This window comes from Drosophila montana, unplaced genomic scaffold (genome assembly GCF_035044405.1).
Source record: "Drosophila montana isolate Dmon_TW-CO22-7 unplaced genomic scaffold, ASM3504440v1 contig_2178_1, whole genome shotgun sequence".
Taxonomy (NCBI): Eukaryota; Metazoa; Arthropoda; class Insecta; order Diptera; family Drosophilidae; genus Drosophila; species Drosophila montana.
In genome coordinates this window covers 2,241,691-2,262,756 of record NW_026997075.1, presented here as the reverse complement: position 1 = coordinate 2,262,756, position 21,066 = coordinate 2,241,691, and the positions used below count along the sequence as shown (strand labels likewise).

The following is a 21,066-nucleotide window of genomic DNA, read 5'->3' as shown; positions in this document are numbered from 1 at the left end:
AACCGAACCCTAACCAAACGAGTTGCCTAAAAAAACAGCCTGATCAAAACCCAAATCAAATCAAAATGTTTCAAAATAGATTTCATGGCTTTAAGAACTTAGGGAACCAGGTTCACGAACCGAACCTTAGGCAGGCGGGAACTTAACCCTTGGCAATATTTTGGCTTGGATCATTCATAAGCTGCCTTCAAAATTGGAGGACTGAAGCTTTTGCGGCCATATGAACCATATGATAACAATCTGTAGCGCAAACAGGCTCCAGTATATATGTGAAGTTTACACAAGACCCAATATACCCCACTTGCTGCTAGGCGAGATAGGGTATTAAGAAACTTGAAATTAAAAATGAAACAGATGTCATCATGTCTGGCAGTGAGGCGACAATTTGTGCATAAATCAAATTAGGCTGTCAATCTGCTGTCTGCTGTTAAATGTATCTGCTGTATCTGTATCTGTATCTGTATCTGTATCTGTATCTGTATCTGTATCTGTATCTGTATCTGTATCTGTATCTGTATCTGTATCTGTATCTGTATCTGTATCTGTATCTGTATCTGTATCTGTATCTGTATCTGTATCTGTATCTGTATCTGTATCTGTATCTGTATCTGTATCTGTATCTGTATCTGTATCTGTATCTGTATCTGTATCTGTATCTGTATCTGTATCTGTATCTGTATCTGTATCTGTATCTGTATCTGTATCTGTATCTGTATCTGTATCTGTATCTGTATCTGTATCTGTATCTGTATCTGTATCTGTATCTGTATCTGTATCTGTATCTGTATCGTATCTGTATCTGTATCTGTATCTGTATCTGTATCTGTATCTGTATCTGTATCTGTATCTGTATCTGTATCTGTATCTGTATCTGTATCTGTATCTGTATCTGTATCTGTATCTGTATCTGTATCTGTATTGTATCTGTATCTGTATCTGTATCTGTATCTGTATCTGTATCTGTATCTGTATCTGTATCTGTATCATGTATCTGTATCTGTATCTGTATCTGTATCTGTATCTGTATCTGTATCTGTATCTGTATTCTGTATTTGTATCTGTATCTGTATCTGTATCTGTCTCTGTATCTGTATCTGTATCTGTATCTGTATCTGTATCTGTATCTGTATCTGTATCGTATCTGTATCTGTATCTGTATCTGTATCTGTATCTGTATCTGTATCTGTATCTGTATCTGTATCTGTATCTGTATCTGTATCTGTATCTGTATCTGTATCTGTATCTGTATCTGTATCTGTATCTGTATCTGTATCTGTATCTGTATCTGTATCTGTATCTGTATCTGTATCTGTATCTGTATCTGTATCTGTCTCTGTATCTGTATCTGTATCTGTATCTGTATCTGTATCTGCATCTGTATCTGTATCTGTATCTGTATCTGTATCTGTATCTGTATCTGCATCTGTATCTGTATCTGTATCTGTATCTGTATCTGTATCTGTATCTGTATCTGTATCTGCATCTGCATCTGTAGCAGTGTAGCTTGATACTTCATTAGCATTTGGGCTAAATTGTCTGATATATACATATATGAATTCTATATAATATCCACACACACACATGTATATATACATATTTATCGACTTGTGAGTAGCATTTTAGCGGAGCGAAATTTAAAATTATATTTCTTAATAGCACTTCACATTTTGAAGATACACTCTCTCACACACACCCAGCTGTGTGCTGGCTGACCGGCCACTCACTTAAAGCGAGTTACTTTCTATGGCAATGCCTGGGGTGGGGCAGAGGGGGTGTGCGGGGTGTGTGTGTGTGTGTGCCGGCTGACGGAAAACATGTTTGGGTCGCCGTTCGACGCTTTTTTGCGCTGGCTTCCGGTTTCTGCTGCTGTTGTTGTCGGCGGCGGCGGCGAGTGGTTCATTATTGTGGCTCATAGCGTAAAGTAGCATTTGACGAATGCGATGCCGCCGACTGTAAGCGAATTAACATACAAAACTATACGATAAAGCGTGGACTTGCTTCGATAGCAGACGCAAATGCTGCGATACACTTCAAAAAATAAAATACAAATTAAGAAAAGAAACAATAATAATGTTAAGCTTAACATTTCTATGCATTCTGCAAACAATAGTCATGTTAACAGTGGCTAACTTTGCAGTTCTTTTACCAGAATCTGCATGTTATGTAACAGCTGTTAGCTGAGAATAATCTCTGTATACAGTTTCAGTTCTTTTATGTGTTATTCTCACAGCAACTTTTGGTCCTTTACTAGACTCTAGGCCTTTAACTAATACTTGGGGCTAACTGTCTAGCTGTTAAATAGGGTAAACTTTTCTATAAAGTTTCCATATAATGTAACAGCTATTAACTGAGAACAACCTCTGCATACAGTAGCAGTCTTTTGTATGTTATTTTAAACGTTTTTTGTCCTTTCACTAGACATTAACCTATTTACTAATACTTGTACGATCAACTTTTCTATAAAGTTTGAATTGTTTGCTTTGAAGTAATATGCAATTTTGTATTAACATTTTTATGGTCTTTTAACAGTTCTGAAATAAAGAACGCACATACATATATAAACAGCTATAAGCAGCTTTATAGTAAAAATAGAATGTTAAGTGCATCAATTTTTGATTAAACAAAATATGCGAATATTTAGGAACTGGAAAATCGATAAATTTATATTTAAAGCTCGTATTTATTGCTAGCTTACTATAGATTTTCGCTCAGTGTAATGCTCATAATAAGCGAAGCTGGTGGCGACGCGCTGCTATGCGAAGGTCACACACCAGAAACAACAGCAACAACAGCAACAGCAATAAATGTGTCTGCCCAGTGGCGATAGTTGGCTTGAGGGGGCGTGAGACGTGGGCGGAGTCGAAGACGAAGGCACTAACAAAATGCTCAACGCCGAGCCGAGAGCTGCGAGAGTTGATTTGCATTCCACAGTGGAAAATTTGTAATCAGCCAAAGAGAAAGACACGGAGAAAGAGAGAAACGCAGAAGGTGAGGCTAAGGAACTGGGAGTAAGAAAAATACGCGTGGGTTTGATAACTCGAAGACGAAACAACTTAAAACTAAAATGTATATAAGATCAAGTGGGTGTACTCAAAATATTCCTGGGTGCTTAAAATGACTTGAATTATGATTCAGTCGTAAAATTAGGTATTATGCGAATGAATTTCACAGATTCATTCTGACTTATGCACCTCAATGAATGCCAATTTAAATATTCGTTATAAAAATTATAAGCTTGCAGGCATGTGAGACCCTAAATATGAATGAATATGAATGAATATGAATATCATTCACAAATAACAAACTATGCGTATATCAGAAATGAGTGTGATAATCTCGTGAAATTATACATGATAATTCACTCGGTTTAGTGTGAACACTATTCACAACAAGGTATGTAACAGAGTGCTCAGAATGAGTAAATGTATTTCTGAATGTTATGTATGTTACAGACTCTCAAATATGAATGGCAATTAAATACTCAAATGTCTTTATATTTGATACGCTTAACTAGTGTGATTTGGTTGAATGTGAATATCATTAAAAGCCCTGTAAATTCTAAGACAAAAGTGAGTGTATTTTAAGATTAGATACTCTTAACATCTTTTTTCAATGTTCGTAAAAGCACAATATTTTCATTAAAAAAACCTCAGCTAAAGTTAAGAATGCTTTGTATTTCTATAAACATGTGAATAGAATAAAATATTACAAATACTTGGTAAAGCTTCGGTGTTTTATCTTAATGCGAATGCTCACTAGCTTGCGAGTTAGCCATACGGTTTTTACGACTCCCGATAATATCTAAATATATGCCTGCATGCCCCTATATAGAGTTAACGATTTTGCTGGGTTGTTGGTAGGCGGGTAGGGGGTGTGGGGTGGTGTCGGGTGTGGGACTAGTTGAAGTGGGGCTTCAACTTGCAGCTCTGACATTGCCGTGCAATTGCGCAGCACACAAAAAGAAGAAAAAACTGAAAGAAAAACAACGATGGAGCGAGAAAAAAAAACGGTTTAATTGCATTTCCAGTATTGCCACAGATATGTCGAAGTCGGATCTGAATGGCATGGCTGCATGTTTATTTATGAGTCGATGCGAGTCAATACGAGTCGAGTCGAGTCGAGTCGATTTCGAGTCAACTTCGAGTAGATATATCAACGGGGGCCACCGAGTTGATCGGTTAGTTGCGTTTGCTGCGCTTAAAATGCAAATTTGCAGGCAGTTCCCATAGCAAAGAAACAAATTTAATAATAATAAAATCAGCCTAGGGGCTGTGCCAGGAGACAGCGACTAGCAACAACAACAAATTGCCGCTCAAGGACATTTTTAAACTACGTCGCAAATGATGTGAGCGAGAAACGAGTTTCAAATGCCTTCTCAAAAAAACAAAATACAAGTAAAAAAGGAGCTCAAACATAACCCTAAAGACCAGCTGACAGCTGTGAGTGTATGAGTGCCATTCGAATATCAACAATATGAATAACTGAGCAGCGACGAACGGGACAACCCTTAATTTCAAAACATTCTGAAGCTTGCCAAATAGCTGATGAACCAAGTCAAGTAAGAACGCAGCGATCGGGTTTAAGCGACTGCCCAATACTCTGTACCTAATGTACCCATTAGTTGGTCTTGTTTGGTCTAACAATATGTAACTTTAAGAAATACACACTTTTCCATTTGTGGACATAAAATCTTCCCTTGATCTTTGGAAGGTCTTGAGTGGGCAATTTGAAGAATTGGGAATACCCAATATGCCCATTTTGAGTGTAAGTTATGATAAGCAAAACAGAATATGAGAACATTTTTGTAATTTTCTTAAGCTTGACTAGCTGCTACCATATATGCTGGATAGAGTACATCGTAATGCCGGCTAGAACATAAACAAAATTTATAGGCGAATATTATTCAAACAAACAACTTTCAAAACTCATCTCTTAGTTAAAACACTTTCATAGGTCGAAAAAACTCAATTATAATATACATATATTTATTAGGTAGAAAGCCTCGATCTGAAAGTGAGGTTATATTTCTCTATTGTCGAACAAAGATCTGATTATAAGTAATGGATATAAACCGAAATTCAAGCCGAAACAATTATCTATTCCTACTTAAAACTCACAAATATCTGCTGCACATAGTACAGGGTATCCGCCGAATGTAAACAATATTCAGTTTTGTTTTCACTCAATTATTGACAATAATGAACATCATTGTCGTCATGATCAGCGTTATGATTATCATCAGGAATATAAAGATGATTATCTAGAATCTACGCGACTGCGTCATAGCTCATGAAATAGAAGCAACAGCTTTTTGCCGCTTCTCGATTACGCATACGCAACAACAGCAAAGGGTAGACAATGAGTGAGAGAGAGAAAGAAAGAGAGAGAGAGAGAGCGCGATGGGTAGAGGTTAAGAGAGGGCAGGTAGTAAGCAACGGTAAAACGGCTGGCAAACATATTAGCGGCCGGCTTAAGTGCAATCCATTCATAAGCGGAGCAACTGAAACGGATAAGCGCCGTGCAAGAAACAGACAGAGAATACGAAGAAAGGCAAGGGAAGGGAAGAATGCGAATGCGAATGGGAATGGCGACAGGAATTGCCGTCGTAAGGATAAGAATGAATGTATAAAAATGAGGATGAGTATAAGAATGCCTTGCTGATGCGCCTGATGCGCTCTCTCTCTCGCTCTCTCTCCCTCGCTCGCTCGCTCACACTGCGTGTGTGGGTATTTATTTATTTTTTTTTTTTTGGTTGTGTGTGCACGTCCTGCGCGCGTGCACAGGCAGGCGGACGGACGGACTGTCTGACTGTCTGACTGACTGACTGGCAACAACTGCTGCTGCTTCTTATTGACATTGGAGGCCTTGTCGTTCCCTTTGCCTCTGCTTCTGCCGTTGCCGTTGCCTTTGCTTTTGCGTTTGTGTTTGCCATGTGGCTCGAGTAACACCCGGCGCAGATGCTAAATAAGAAGCAGGAATTAAAGTGTAAAGGCACAAGCACACAACAACAACAACAACAACAGAAAGGCTGCCAAAGGTGTGCAACAACAACAAGAAGTAAAGTAAAGTAAAGTAGGCAGCAGGAGTTTGAAGCATGAGTCTCGCAATATACGTACAACATATAACCGCTGAGTACTATATATAAATATACATTTACATATATATATACATATATGTCTACAAATAAATTTCTAGATATTAAGGATGTAAAATTGTAAAAGAAAACACTTGCATTCCGGCATTTGCAAGAGAGAAACTGCGAGAGAAACCTCATTGAAGACATATAGCACACTTTTCGTAGACTCAACTTTTGGGTGGAAAATGGGGGAATGTTCCAAACAATAATCATTTGAAGATCGATTGATCTTCACAAATCAAGGCTAGTAAGCAGCTATAGTTAAGGGCGAACAGTAGAAAAACAAGATACAGGAGTTATCTTTGATGTTATTGAATGAAAAACCCTTGCAAAACACAGAAGTTTTTTGCAATATTGGAAGGTTAACCGATCGTTTACTATATGTTGCCTATATGTTATAGTCATCCGATGCGGTCAACAGCAAACCAAGGTATAAAAAACAAAGTTTCAAAAACGGAGAAAAAAACGGATCACGAATTTATGTATGCATAAGATATATACATATATGTACTTTATAGGATCGGAACACATGTTACATAAGGGTTAAATATTTGATTTTATGGATCCGCAATTTCTCATAATATCAAAGAGCTGCATATAAGTTTAAATAGTTCTGATATCATAGAGTTACATTGCATAAGTACACATACATATAAGTCAAGCCCTAATTAAATTTTGACTTCTATACTGATTATTTATCGGGTAAATTATACATTTTGATGGATTTGCTTTCCCAGAAGTCCCAATTCCTCACATGAAACGAATAAATTCAATTGCATTCACATCCACATTCACAGTTCGGAATGTGAACACTTGTTGAATTTAGCTGGCAAATAAATCATATACTTTTTACAATATATCACGTCTTTTGTTTCTCTTTTGCATGTGTCAAGGTCTGATTAAATCATATAATGCTTATTTTTTATAGAAAAATCCAATTGGAAATGCAGGCTTATATATGTATGTATATATATGTCGATAGTATGCAACATTTATAGTTCTTGAGAGTGATTTATGAGTGCAATTGATTGTTCTAAATGACTGTACGAAGCTATAGCAATATATGTAAGTATTTATATATGTAGTATATGGTACATATGCTCATTATTTAAACTATATAGTTATTCGCTTTTTCAAAACCTTGAATCTTTAAAAATTCTCTTTACGGATTGCCATGTCACAACGATCCGTTCGATATATATAGAACTCACACCTGTGACAGGCAGAAAGAAGCTTTCATTATACAAATAATTAACACGTGCTTTCATAATTTTCCAAAAAATCATCTTTACTTCGGAAGATGAGCAGAAGTTGTATCAATTGATTCGATCAGAGATCTATGCGAAACACGTTTCATCGATCGATTTTAAATTAGGCTCAGGATAATGCTGCAAAAATGATGAATACAAATACAGTACTTCCACATTGAGACTTGAGAAATTCTTGTAAAAAGTATTAATTACTTAAATAAATGTTTCTTATTTATGCAACATTTACGTTTGCATTTGAAATAAGGAATGACTCATGGCAAGTACTTGAAATATCTAGAACAATGCATTATTTATTCTATTCAGACCATGCAGAAATACAGTACATATTGATATTTGAGATATTTTAGGCTTGTTTGAAGCTGGCAAATTCTTGAAAGAAGAACTTTAAACATTTCCTTTGATGTTAAGACATTTAACATTTGAAATAACGACTGACTCATAATTTAAAGATTATGAGATTGGAAAAACAAAGCAATTTGTTTTTTATTGAGCTCTGGGGATTAGAATTTCGAACACAGTTTTTCGCTGAGTGTATGTTCTAGTATGTATTGGATTCTATTGCAAACCAAAAACTAAGCTCTATTCATATTTCTCCGACACTTTGGAATTTGCTGTTGCCATTGCCGTTGTTGTTGTTGTTGTTTTATTTGTTGTTGTTTTTGTTTTGGCTGATATCGCGTCAAATTTAGCGGGAAAAAAGAAATAAAACAGAAATTCCATTCATTATCAGAAAGCAGCAAACATCACACGCACACAAGTGCAAGTTTTAATGTCTCCATGCATATACATATATGTGCATGTGTGTGTGGGTGTGTGTGCATATTTATTTGCATATGTATGTATGTACATAATTTATGTGTACTTCTTGACGTTTAATTTTGCGTTGTGAATTTTTCGAGTGAATTCTCGATTGAGCTCATTTCAATTATTTAGATGCTGCCGCTTGTTATTGATGTAGCACGTTGCCCAGGATGCAACAATAACAACAATAACAACTAAAAAAAAACTTGTTGCTTCTTTGCCGCAAAACAGTGTACAGTTATTTATACAACTTATTGTTGCTGTTGCAGCAGCCAACAAATAAAATTGCCAAATAAGCGATGGAAATTTTGTCAGGCGCAAACTTGTTGCGCTGCATATGTGTATGTGTATGTGTGTATGTGTGTGTATGTGTGTGTATGTGTGTATGTGTGTGTATGTGTGTGTGTGTGTTAGTGTGTGAGTGTGTGTATGTGAAGCTCTGCATGTGAATATGTGTGTGTGTGTTGGTATGTTTGTATGTATGTTGGCTTACTTTTAATTATTAATTATTTTGTTTTGATTTGTTGTTATTTGCTATGCACTTTTTCATTGCTTGCGCATTTTCATTTGTTGCGCACTTTTCACCAAAAACAAAAAGCAAAACACACAAAACAAAAACAAACGTATTTTTTCGTTCGCGTTCGAAATGAATTTGCACGTCACCGTCGTCAAAAGCACTATGCATATATATATATGCACACACACACACTTATATATATAAACGTATGTGTGTGTCTATGAGCTACGTGTGCGTGTGTGTTGTGCGACGGGGCGTATGAGCAACGGCTGAGGCGAAAACTTTGCCACTTTGTTGCGTTGCTGTTGTCTGCACAAATATAAAACAAAAACAACGAAACGCGCAAAAAAAAAAAACAAAAACAAAAAACGAAACACAAACGTCAAAGTAACGCGCAAAACTTTACACTGACGTCGCTGCTGCTGCTGCGGCCGCGGCGGCGTCGTCGTCGTCGCGTTTTAAAGCGGTGTCGTCCGCACGTTGTAAGCGAGTCGACAGGTAGAGCAGCACTGAAAACGTTCACGCTGAGCGCATCGCCTAAAAACGCCGCGACGCGACAAAAACGACGACGAGCAACAGCAGCAGCAGCAACAGTGGTTCGAGAGAGCAGAGCAGAGCAGAGCAAGCAAAATGCGACCCGACAACACTTTTCAGCGAGAGCCAGAGTAAAAAGAGACTCGCACATCGTGAGAGCAGCTGTATTGTTGCTGCTATTGTAATATCTTTTACATTGTGTGGTCCACTACAAGTAGTCGAGTAGTCGGGCAGGCAACTGTAAATGTTGCCCGCGTTATGCAACAACGACAACAATACACGAACGATTCTGATTGGTAGCAGGACGTGCGCCCGAGTACCCGAGCGTATCATAGCGAGCCGAGCGCACGCTCTCGCTCTCTCACTCCACAGCAAAACCAGCACTGACCGCTCTCGTGTGCTGGTCAAGCAATTGAGCGTTAAACAAAAAAAAAAAAGAATCAGCAGCCGCTTTGGTTGTTGTTGCGGCTGCGGGAGGCCAGTTGCCAAGAGGAAGGAAGCGCCATTGTCGTCGCTTCAGTCGCAGTCGCCATGCGACAAGTCGGCCAAAATGTCATCGAGTAGTCGTTATCGACATCGCCAATGTTATCATCAGCAGCTGAAAAGGATCTGTGATCGATTTTCGTTTTGTCTGCTGCAAATTTACGTAATATTCTGCATATTCAACAGAAATTGGCCCATTTTGAATATAACTGCAGCTTTCTAACCAAGTTTCTTATTTTATGTAATACTTATTTCTTCTCACAAGGTTTGTTCAATTTGTTTAAACTTGTTTTCAAATACCAAACAAGATACCTCGTATTCAAATCGGAATCGACACGCAAGTCAATTTATAATAAAAACTCCACTGAGTATTTTGAAATAAAGTTCAAATTATTTTTGAAATAAATAAGGACATAATTCATAAATATCTGGTTATCGAAAGGTATAGCTTTTTATAACATATATATATCATTTTATATCATGTTCGTTGATTTTGGATGTGGTAAATCATAATGATTTGCTGACTTCTATATCCTATATAAATAAACAGAGTATTTGTATAATAATGTTCTATTTTTTGCCTGATCTCATTTGAGAGTATTCATGTATATTCATATATTAGGTAAAAATATATAAAATATCTTAACATTCACTTCAAATTCTAGATGAATTATCTAAATAAATATATAACCCTTTTTCTACTCTTCGCATTATATAGATTCTCTCTTGTTTCAATGTGTTCAAGTCTATTATATATATATATTAATAAGCCCATATTCACATCATAATCCAATAGAAGTTTATATATATGTATATTACACAGACACATTACCCTTTTCATATGTAGTATATTTCATGGAGCAAATTAAGTGTTAAATATATTACAAGTTTTACTTTTTAAATTTAAACGTAAATAAGCTTAGAGCTGAATGAGTTTGGGGGATTTATAAGATAAACACACCTCTCTAAGCCTTTTTATATAAGTACGAATGACTTACAACGATTAGCTCATTTTCTATACTATATATTTAAAAAAAAAAAAAAAAGTATAAAATGACTTGATAATTGGATTTTGGCATTATGCATGCAATTTATTTCGCCAGTTCAAAATATACGTGGTAATACAATTTTAGAAACTTTTTAAGAATTTATATTATTTGAAAGAAAAGCGACTTTATAATATTTGTGCTCCAGTGAGCTCTACGTAAGTTATGAAAATCCAAATTTTAATTTTGACAGAAAGTGGTAAAGTTAGATGAAGTATGAAATCGTATTTATACACTATTCTGCAGGAATAAAAGAGTATATTGGACTCGTACGAGGCCATTTTGTAACGCTTTATGAGCTAGAATTTCAAGAGAGAGAATTTCAACTTCGAATATATGAACGTGCATACCCGACTTAGATCAATTTCGGCAAAATATCAAGCTTAATGGCCAAGGGAAATGACCCCGTTTTTGAGTATCCAAATTCGACTTATTAAACCAGATGATTTCTTGCAAGATATGGTCAAAAATATTGCTGACAACGTCTACAAACAGACTCTATCTATTATCAGGATCTGTAATTATTATTTAATATATTTAAAATAAAAAAAAGGCATCCGACTAGAACAGATGATTAACTTTAGTTATAGCTATAGAATATCTATAATGATAGCTATAATTCTGTATATATAGTTATATTATAGCTATAACTATAGAGAAGCCATCCAGATTCAACAAAAGATTAACATATTCTTTTTTAGGATATTTCATTGCTCTATGCTAATGACTTTTATGGAGTTATATTATAAGACGCAGACTAAAAGCAATATTGATTATTGAGCAATAGAAATGAAACTCAAAATCAAGAAAGAAGGGCTTTCTGCGACACTCCGAACATTTAATACCCTTTAAAGGTGCATACATTTTTAAAGTATATGGAAGTACGCAAAAGTTTTATTTCTTTTCAATTGTTTTTCAGATACATAAGTAGATCATAAGAGCTCGTAGCTCGTGTTTGTCAAGTTATTTTAAAGAAAAAGAAAAGGTTTCCATTAAAAAACTCTTCTTTCGACGATTCTAGCTATGTAAGGATATGATATAACATTGTTTAAACATGTTAAGCTCTTAAGTGAAAAGCTAGTTGGAAACCAAAAAAGTTATTATTATAAAAACTTTAGTTAAAAATGATTGCAATGACATGACCTAATGCGCGGATCCTACCAATGCCGATATATGTAAGAAAAAGTCGGCTCTAGGCAAGGCTTTAAAACTGAGCGACTCGCTTGCAAAAAAACAGGTAAACGGACATGTTTACATTGACTCGGCTGTTGATACTGATATGATCATGAACATGAATATATAAATGATATGAATAAATAAATGAATATATTCATGATCATGAATATATAAAGGGCTATAAATACAGGGTATATAATGCTGATTTTGGCGACCTTTCCTTTTTTAAAAAATGTATTAGCTCGAGCTAGCTAATAAAATATTTATAAGGTATATATATGTATATCTATATATATCTATAAGGTATATTTATATGAGGTATATAAATATATAAAAGTTATATCCTTATAGGTTCAGAGATGTCTTCTCTTGTAGGCTTTACACACTCCTTGAGAATATCATAATACAAGGGTATAATAATGGACTGAATTTTGTTTGTTCGCACAAAAATAAACCGCAACAGAAAGATTTTTTAGGGAACTGCGTCCTATTGGCTATTTAGTACATTACGAACAGAGTGTTGTGCAGTCGGGAACTGTCAAGTGCAACATTTTAACGTGTTTGACTCTTTGTTCTGTAAAAATGTTTGAATATCATTTGATTGTTGCTCTTGCTGTTGTTGTTGTCTTTGTGTTTGTCGCTTTTGATAAAGATAAACTGCGCTTTTTCGTCGAACAACGAATCTGTAGCTGTTTTTTTTTTTTTCAGTTGAAATTTGTTTAGTTTTTTGCTACAAATTTTGTTTTGCGTTTTATGTTTTTTTTTGCGTTGGTTTTATTTTTGCACATTTTGGTGATAAGATAAGCGACCTTCTGACGGTTGGGCCATGCTTAGGAGCGAAGCCATACGAAATGGTTTAACAAATACTGTAAAATGAGCGCGCGCGTGCCGCATGTCCGCTGCCCCGCCCCAGCCCCCCTACCCCAGCTGCCCCCGTTCAGATAATGGCTGGGGCAGGAGCCAGCGAGAACGACGGGGTTGATTTAGCAGCCGCAGTGAGTGAGTCATGAATACGGCAAGTCCATTAAAGGTGAATCATTTAGCCGTCCATCGTATTTGCACATTTGTCCATCTATCTGGTATCTGGGGCGCCCTTGACCCGACGCCGTTGCCAGTCTTTTTCGTTATTCGTTTCTGGCCAGATACATTTTGTATCTTTGTATCTTTTGCAATTTCGGACATTAAGGGCAGCGCAGCCGAAATGCATGGTGAAAGTCGGCAGCGCTGGCGATGCTTGTGTGAAAATGCTGGCCCACAACTTGTATGCAACCCCTTCCCGCCCGCCCCTCGCCGGCGACCAACGCGCCATTGTTTGTAATTGTCAAGTGAATGGCAGAGGGGGAGGATGAGGGGGTATCTTTAGTGCATGTTGCTTATGTTTAATTTCTTTTCTATTTTTCTATAGTTTGCTGCTTTGCCTCACGTTTCGCTAGCCAAATATTGTGTTTTTTTTTTTTTTTTTCTTTCTTATATATTTATTTTTTGCTCTTGACCATGTTGGCAAACTTGTTTGAAAGCCTAAACACAACAGCCCGCCGCCCCGTTGCGCGGCCCTGCCATTGTCTAACACAAAAATGTAGCCACAGATACAGATGCAGCCACAGATGCAGCCACAGTTGCATAGAGCTGTGAGTGCAGCGGTTACTTGCAACTGGCCAGATTTGAAAGTGGACGCGAACGCGGACTTTGGAGAGCATCGTGAGATTTTTGGCACACATGTGTCTGACAGAAACGCCAAAGCAGAACGGAAATGAAAAGTGGACGCACACGAAGCCAAAGGCTGAGACAAAGCACAAATTAAAGAAAATCGACCGAGAGAGGGAGAGAGAAAGAGACAGGCAGATGGAGAGAGGGAGAGAGAGAGAGAGAGAGAGAAAGGGGGCCATTCGGCGGGGGGGGGCATAAAAATGTCAAAACGGTCACGCTTACGTGCGCATAGGCAGAAAACTGTGAACCTCACAACCGGAGGAGCGTCGTGAGAACGAACGCGTCTAGGAACAACAGAAAGACCAAAAAAAAAAAAAAAGATTGTAGTCGGGTATAAGCGACTGCGTAATACTCCCTCACAGTCCAACAACAGCTAAAAGCAGGCCAAAATTTATTACGAGACATCAATCAATCCCTGGAAGATTCCATTCCCTCTTCAGTCTCCAATTTTGGTCTCTCTAGCTCTAAGACGATGTACCTTTTTAGGCCTGCCACGCCCACAGTGGGAATAAATCTGCCGAGGAGTTTTTATGAGCAGGCTTTGGTTTGGCGCTAAGGCTAAATAAGAAACACTTTATCGCTTATAAATAAATATCCAAGTCTCTTACTTTAATAGAGCCTGGCCAAATGGCGTTTATATAGGCAGACGGGCGGACAGCTAATATACCCGTTTCCACATTGTGAACGAGTACAAAAAAAGACAAGAAGAAAGAGAGAGCGTCCAAGCGTGCAAGGGCTGACCATGAAGATCGGCCACGGGGCAAAAGGAGAGGAAAACAGAGAGAGAGAGAGAGAGAGCGAGAGAGAGACAGACCGAGAGGGTGAGAGACACAGAGAAAGAAAGAGAGAGAGAGATAGTGAAAGAGAGAGAGAGGGGGCATAATAACTGATTAAGTGATCTGATAATCAAATTTGTCGACTTGTACTGAAATAAAATAAATGACAATGACAAGTTCCTGTAAGACCCGCCCAAGGGGAACTGAAGTAACGCAGCCAGAGGTAGGATTTACCAGAATAAACAAGTTAAAGTGCTCCAGTCGGGAGTGCCCGACTAGGGTATACCCTGAACCTTCCTTTACACACAACAAATGCAGCTCGATAGCTGAAAAATGAGAGAAGCTCGATCTGTAAATACAATTCTTGAAGCTACATGTCAAATTTGGTGGCTGTAGCTTTTCAAGCCTATGAGATTTGATCAAAAACAGAATTTCGTTATCGATTTTTATCGATTGCATCGATTGGAAACGGGGCAAGTTATCGAAAACAAACTCGTACTGCGCATCTCTAGTTTTTATATTGAAATCTACTAAATTGATATTATATTAAATTATTTAATCAGCTGTCACAACTAGAAGTATAAATATGTACATATGCATAGCATGTTTTTGTTTATTGATAAAAACATTTTAATCAATTGCAGGCGAATAACCGAACACAATTTCAAGGCTAATCGCAGGTTAAGACGTACGTAAGTCAAATTCCCTATGATTTTATATTGACAGCGCAAAGATTGTCGAATGGTTTTCAGGCTTAACAGCGACTGTCAACCTTGACACGCAATATTTAAATTTTGACAAGGACGAAACCCAAACAACTGGTCACATTCCCAGTGGGCGTGTAACTCGTCCAACTGCATTCATGGTCAAGTTTCCAGATGCCAGTTGCCAACTGCCAGCTGCTTCGTTCCACGTTCCTGCTGCTTCTGTCCACGCCCCTGCCGCTGTCAACGCCCCTGCCTTTGACTTTTGCTGCCTGACTAGCAGGGGCTCATTTGGCTAATAGAACAATTATCGACGCCTACCGGAGTTTGACGACAAGCTGCATGGGGTGTTACATAAACCTCACACTCGCTCATAATGCTGATGTTAATGATAACGTTAATGATAATGATGATGATAATGATGATGATAATGATGGACAGCAAAAGCAACAACAAACATATCAGCTGAAACAGGTTCAAGACTCAAAATTTATTTGTTGTTAATTGAACACATAAAAATAGAAAATTTATACTCCTATACTATGTTCTGGAATATACTACGTAATGCTCAGAGTTAAAATGATAAAAAAAAAAACTGACCAAGACACGAAACATCCCGTGCTTGCTTATCTCCGAAAATGTTTAAATAAAATTCCATATTAAGTCTCAAAAGAGATCCAATAAGCCGTGAAAACTTGAACGGCTTCGCCGCGGGGGGTTTTATGAAGCTAAATTCAATTGAATAACAACTAGAGGACGTGCTAAAAAAAGTTGGTAAAAATCGAATAGGCTTTATAAATACTATAGTATAGGATAGTTGAGCTAGACAGCTCCGAGGAATGACAAAGGACTTACGAAATATTTAATCTTGATAGAAAATTTTCATAATTTCCTGTTGCTCACAGTCTCTAGTTCGAAAAAGTTTGCATTATTCTAGGGTGAACCAAAAAAAACACCTTGTAAAAAGTATACCCTTTTCTCTCATTTGTCGTATTTGTCGTCGGACCCATGCCCGGAATTTAAATGATAATAGGAGCAGCCGAAGCGAAAACATTCCAATCTCATCTCTGAATCTATAGAAAAGTTACATATTGAAAATCTTAGAAGAGATATTTTAGCTTGACTATTATGGAAATCCTTCTATAAAACCGCGGAAACTCGAATGGATTCGTCGAAACCGAAACGAAAAACAATGAAATGCTTAAAACAATTTGAGGAAGAGTTTCGACTTGGAATATACTTGATAGAGATGCAGATGGTGGGATTCAATTTGGTTTTCCATAGACAGGATAGTTATGGGCTTGAAAGATCCGACAAATCAATGAGAAATATCTGACTAGTTGCCCATTCACTAATCGGGAAAAGTTTCACCGTCCTAAAACATACACTACTACTAACTGTTTGCATGACTATAATCTATTCAATCGTATCCTCTCAAAACCTTCAACTATAACTAGATTACACAAATTTAAAATCTACCTACTGTACGGAACGGATCTACTCAACTAACCGGACAGCGCGCGAGCCCTGTGCAGAAATCTTATTGGAGTAGCGACCTGTTCGCCTCTGAGGCGCACACGGATCCAAATCAATCTGAGAGCCTAGACCATATGGCCTGCCCTGTTTTAGGCCACCACAGATGGTCTGCTGGGAGCTATGACGCCTGCCATTATTCAGTCCATCTATGTCCTCGACCTCGTTAATGTTCTCCAAGTCACTGTCGTCCAGGCTGCCCATATGGAGATCACTATAAAGCGAATATGGAACCTCGAATGGCATCATGGTTTGGCCCGTAAGCAGTTCCATATACACAGCGTGCATGGCATCATCGAGAGCATCCCTGGTTTTGCGGCGCCAACGACAAATGGAGAAGACGAACATCACCGTGGACAAGAGCAAGCGGCAACAGAAAACGGCAAGCACATCGCCAGGTGAGAACTTGGCAAACAGCCTATTGAAGCTGATCCAGGTGAAAGTAACGGCCAGATATTGCATCACCAGGCATTCGCCCATGTATAGCAGCAATCCAAAGAAACGACAGATGTAATAAGGGTTCTGCTGTTTGGTCATCGTTGGATGCATCAACAGCATCAGCACGGAGCAAATGAACAGTATGGAGGTTAAGTCCGGTTCGTGGCCATCCGAAGGCTGCCACAGGAATTCACCGAAGTGCAGAAATAATGCTACGAAAAGTGTGATTAAAAATGGAGCCATTGTCTAAGGACTCGAAATTTAAGAAAAAAAATGTCTAGAAGACGTGCACACAGAAACAAATAATAATGGAATGACATTTTACAGGCATATCAGGCAAGAAATTAGCTCGAAACTGGCCGATGCCTACTAGGATGGGAAAAGTGAATTGTGTTGACAAATTTATGGCACATTTAACATGAATAAATAATAATATTAAACATAATAGCACTTGGAATTAGCTTCATATACGTTACACACTCATTTCACATAAGTTCCACCTGTGTTTCGTATGAATTTCGTATATGAGTTTCAGAAATAATATCGTTCAAATCAAATTTTAACGTTCTTTATAGGATTCACTCGGTCCACATGCTTTCTACCCATGATAAAATGTCACCTTGATTTGCTACAATACAAGCTTACAAATAGGATCCACATTAAATGTGTATAAGAACCACTAAACTCCATCTGAGATTCGCACAGACCTCCCCTAGGATCCACATAGTCACCAAGATGTACATAGGTTCCACATCGATTCCACATAGACTCCGTATTGAATCCTTATGCATTCCACAAAATATCTACATACGAACTGCTTAGTATCCACATAGTTCCCATAAAAGTTACATATTATATTCCACATCAAATCCACATAGGCTCCGCATTAAAGCTTGATACATTTCACAAAATATTCACATGAGATCCAGATAGACTTCATATATATTCCTCATAAGCTACAAATGGATTCCACATAACCACAGACAGACCCTACATAAGGTAAACAACATATTCCACATAACATCCTTAGAGACTTCGCATTAATTCCTCATACATTCCACAAAACATAGATGCCACACAAGATACACACATAACCCTCACAAGATCCACATAGTACAATATCATTAAATTTTATTCTATAGTGTTAGGCATTACTCGCACAGTTTATATGTAGGTTCCATATGGCATGTTTCACCACCTGAGCTTCACACGGACTTCGCTTAGGATTCACAACATCTACACAGATTGCACATAAAGTCCACATTGACTGCGTATAGACCCTTATACCCCGTTCCCCAAAATATTCACAGAATACCCACATAGACGCCATATATTCCTCATTAGTTACACGTTGATTCCCTATCAAATCCCCAAACATCCCTCACAAGATCCACAAGGACCACGTACTAAAATACCATGAGAATTTCTATAGTTTCTGGCATAAGTCGTATGCAGGTTCCATGGGGCATGTTTCACACATAGCAAATGCTAATGCGCAATTATTCCGCACTCTTGCAAATACAATTCCTATGCATATTCCGCGTATTTGCCGTGCCAAGTCAAGAAAAGGGAAGGCAAAGTATTTGGTTTAACAACCTGCAGATGACAATGAGCCCTAATGGATGAGTGCGGGAATGGGCAAAAGAATGGTTTTCGGGTAGGAGAAGGAGCACGGAACGAGGTACGTGTAAACGTAAAGCCGAAGGATGTGCATAGCAGATGCCAGCCATACAAAGGCAACGTGGCGGACGCTAGAAAGCAACCCAACCCAAATGAATCCAACCCAAAACGACAAGCGCCATTCGCTGCGGCTCCTGGCTGCAAGCGCGATAGGCAAATAAGCAACAAGGACGCGAAACAGGCGAAAACGCCAACGAGGCCAAGCAGGGCTCAAAAATGTCAAGGCCCTTAGGGCTTGGTGGTCCTGGCAACCCTTTTGCCAAACGCCAAACAAGGACAATAACAATCCAGTTCAAATTCGATGCCAAATAGCGCCGAACGCCGTCGTCGTCATCGTCTCCACCTGAAGATTCATTGAATTGCGAATTTCCTCCATGCACAAAAAAAGAATTCTGCCAGCAAATTGTTTGTCATATAAAACGCAAGCCAACCTAACCATTATATTTTCATGCTGAACCAATTATGCAACGGCCATGAACCAGTTTAAAACTGGCCAGATTTAAGCTTCGAATATTTTTAAAATAGTTTTCTTCAGGCGACGCTAGCTTAACACTCAGAAAGGGGTGGAAAATGAGTGCAAACGAGTGTGATTTAAAACAGTTTGTTCTTAATTGCAAGCAACATCAACTTAAGACATGTTTAAATCATGATATTTGTATATTTGTCTCTTTTTAAATATCAAGACTCGTCAGCTCTTGCAATGCCTCACAAAAATTAATTATGACTTAAGAGGTAAACAACAAGGTTTCAACATTTTCTCTGAATTCGACTGAAAATTGTAGAAATTCACCCAAGCAGGCGAAAAACGAGTGAAAACTAAGATTTGATGCCCATTTGCAGATATGTGAGAATAGTTAAGCTCGTAAATGCAAGTTTAATAAAAATATCTTGGGGAACATAATAAGAACCTACTTTTCGCCCGATCGTTCTTATAATAACCTCTATAAAAATATAAGAGGAAGTTTCGGGTTAAGTGAAAGAAAGAAGGAATTCGATTTGATTTTTGCTATAAACCGAACGTCAAAAAGTTTTCCAAAAAACAGCTGAATCGATAACATAAAAAATGTGTAAGTTTAAAATAAATAACTCGGAGGGAAATTTAGCAACAAAGCATTAAGAACTTGGGCCCCTAACTATTCGATTTATCCACACATATTTGGTAGTTGCCAGGTTTTGGTAAATACCAAATTTAGCCCAGCTTGAATATGAAAATATTTACGGCTTGCAACGACGGGCAACTGTTAATTAAAAAGTTAAATGTTTCATTAAAATGTTGAAAGTACATAAAAACCCAAGTTTTGGAGCAAAGCCTAGGTTGGATGGATGTGAAAAACCAGATTAATGAACCGAACCTTAAGGCTGGAAGTTAGTTCGAAACTTAATCCGAACTACCAAAACTTTTTTTGGGCGGGTTCGCGACTCATTTTAAACAAGCTTAAGAGACTCAAGCTCATTTCCTCCCCTTCTCTCTGTCCCTCTCTCTCTCTCCATCCCTATTGCTAGACGTTGCATCTTAATTATGCTGCAGCCACAAAAATACTTTGTCCAATATGCACGACCATGTAAGCTGGAATATTAACACGGCAATTATTGTCGGTACAGGTTCGCACTTGCCATCTACCTTTCCCCACACTCACACTCTCACTCTCCCTCTCCCTCTCCCTCTCTCTCTAACGCTTTTGTACTTTTTGTCTCAGCTCTGCAGTTGCCTGTTGCCAACAGCATTTGCCGTGGCTTTGCGTGTCAAATCAGATTTTGTTAACTTTGTGTTGTTGCCACAACACTTCTGTGCACAATTCTTTCGGCTTTAACACCTTTCAGCGTGTGCGTGTGTGCGTGTGCGTGTGTGTGTGTTTGTTCGATTCTTATCGAGAAATGGCAAGTTAATTGCTCACGAGCTGAGAGCCCCATTCATTTGGGCCAACAAATTTTCCTTTCCAGAGCGCCCGACTGAAAATGGATGCGAGCTTGACGAAAAATTCCAACAGACTGGGGCGAATCAAACAGGTGCACAGGGCAAACAAAATGGGCAACGCCAGGAAACGGAAACGTAGCCATCAGCAGCGAGCATGAACCGCAAAATTGAAATGTGCGTGTGCACTGAAATTGCGTTTTCAAAGGGGGAAAACATCGATGCACATACACATACACATACACATACACATACACATACACAAGGATGCCCACTGGCCCAATTAGTGCTGTGTGTATGTTTCCTTGGTGTCCCGTTGGATACACCAAAGGTCAGCTGCTGCTGCTGTTGC

At 38.2% G+C, this 21,066-nt stretch overlaps 1 protein-coding gene and 1 long non-coding RNA gene across 3 annotated transcripts in view; one reads left to right on the top strand and one right to left on the bottom strand.

Annotated features, from left to right (window-relative positions):
• Hers (Histone gene-specific Epigenetic Repressor in late S phase) overlaps nucleotides 1-21,066 on the bottom strand; it is a 57,688-nt gene that overhangs the window by 18,797 nt on the left and 17,825 nt on the right. The gene's annotated exons all lie outside the window — the stretch shown is intronic.
• Nucleotides 14,967-15,736, top strand: LOC135427603 (uncharacterized). The gene is made up of 3 exons (XR_010436092.1): nucleotides 14,967-15,025; nucleotides 15,092-15,135; nucleotides 15,200-15,736. It is a non-coding gene; the product is annotated as an uncharacterized LOC135427603 (long non-coding RNA).